Source organism: Octopus bimaculoides, chromosome 25 (assembly GCF_001194135.2).
Source record: "Octopus bimaculoides isolate UCB-OBI-ISO-001 chromosome 25, ASM119413v2, whole genome shotgun sequence".
NCBI classification, from domain to species: domain Eukaryota; kingdom Metazoa; phylum Mollusca; class Cephalopoda; order Octopoda; family Octopodidae; genus Octopus; species Octopus bimaculoides.
The window spans coordinates 1,211,863-1,213,839 of record NC_069005.1 but is presented as its reverse complement, the minus strand read 5'-3'; the positions used below and the strand labels follow the sequence as shown (position 1 = coordinate 1,213,839).

Below are 1,977 nucleotides of genomic sequence, written 5' to 3'. Positions count from 1 at the left end.
TATATATATATATATATATATATATATACCAGTGACTGCAGCGTGGAATGTGTTTATATATATACAGGTATGCTGATGCAAATATGAAAAAAAAAACAGAACTTGAAATATGAGTATATGTATATATTTTTATTAATATTTAGCAGAAAAGTGACTAAGGTACGCACGAAACTCTCGGACCTTGAGTCACTCTGCTACTTCTGCTAAATATTAACACACACACACACGTTCACATATACAACGCAAAGAGCTGCAATTTAGTTACGAAAAATATCTTTTTCAACCATTCCGGTGCTTATGTATATATGTAAGTATATATATGTATATAAATAAAACTGATTTTTTAATTTATTTTTTGAAAAACTTATTTTCATTTTTAATCGGTTTTCCAGGTAGAAAGCTCAAAGAGGACACATGCACCAATAAAAACAAATTCAATAGAAAAGTAGTTATTCTATTTCACTACACTCAGATACAGTTAAACGTCATTAACCCCCGCCCTCTCTTTCTTTCTTTCTCTCTATAATATATATATGTACACACACACACGTCCATATTTAAATGTTCGAAAGCGGATAAAGGTTTACAGAGTGGAGACTTTAAATGAACCAAATTAATTGCTTTGATATCAGTTAGTGGGCCCTTGCAAGATGTTGCAACAGTAACTGACATATTTCGATTGCATTAAGCTGCACTATTATTACCACTACTACTACTACTACTACTACCACCACCACAACTATTACAAGTATTGCTACAGCTACGTTCTCTATTACTACTCCTACAACAACTACTACTACTACTACTGCTGCTGCTGCCATGATGGAGGCAAAAAAAAAAGTTTGATATCATCTGTAAACTTTCTATCCTGCCATTGAATAAATGTTTCCCAAGTGTTACGTTGATAACACAATAAACTATCGAAGCTGAAAGGATGCATGTGTCGAACAAGTTTCTCCAACTTTACGCAAAATTCAGCAACGAATTGGGAGAACTGATTCATCCAATTTACCCTGTTATACCTTCCTTGAATATCAAATATTAATCGCATACCCTCTCACCGCCGCCACCAACGCAATCATCATCATCACCATCTACTACTACTACTACTATTACGAAATGTTATCGGAAAAGTGAGTCAAAATAAGTCATCGTGTCTTAACATCCACCACTATAATAACTATCGTCGTAAACTGATATCGTATTATACATACATGCACATATACATAGCCTTTTGTATGTATGTATGTATGTATGTGTCAATGGACGAAACTCTCGGCCCTTGAGCCACTCTAATTTCTGCCGATTATTAATAAAATATATATGTATAATATATGTATATACTTATGTAACCTACACATCTATCTTTAGAGAATAAGCCCAACCCATGCCGGCTTGGAAGATGGACGTTAAAAGATATATATATATATATGGAGATAGATAGATAGATATGGAGAGAGAGAGAGAGAGTGGTGGGGGGGGGACAGATGCCTATAATAATGTGAAATGTGTGTATGTAAAACTATATTTACTTTTAGAAGCTTCTAAAAATCTTCACATTCCTAGTCATTCATTCATTCGTTCGTTCGTTCGTTTCCTCGATAAATCCAGCGAGAAGACAAGGAAATACGTATTTTATAAATTTCTATTTGCTACCAATTATTACAAACTCCATAAACAAACATAACAGCCTTTATTCAATAACAATAAAAATGTTATCCTCTAGACCTCCTGTCATCAGAAATCGAAGCCGTACGCACACGCACAAAAACGAATTAGTCACTACAAGAAAATCAAGAGAAACTCAAACTGGCCATATTTAATGTCTTTTTTTCAAGTTTTCATGTCGGTTTACGGAGCGTTTTACGTTATAGGATCACTGTGGAACCGTGATGTTGGGTCTTCATGAAGACATTCGTTCTTTAAGAACAGCCTAAATCCTACAGATACAGCAAACGATTTTATATATATATATAT

General features: G+C 33.9%; 1 protein-coding gene across 4 annotated transcripts in view; it reads right to left on the bottom strand.

Annotated features, from left to right (window-relative positions):
- The window catches only part of LOC106876048 (PHD finger protein 21A), a 48,507-nt gene that overhangs the window by 17,409 nt on the left and 29,121 nt on the right, over window positions 1-1,977 (bottom strand). The window lies entirely within an intron of this gene.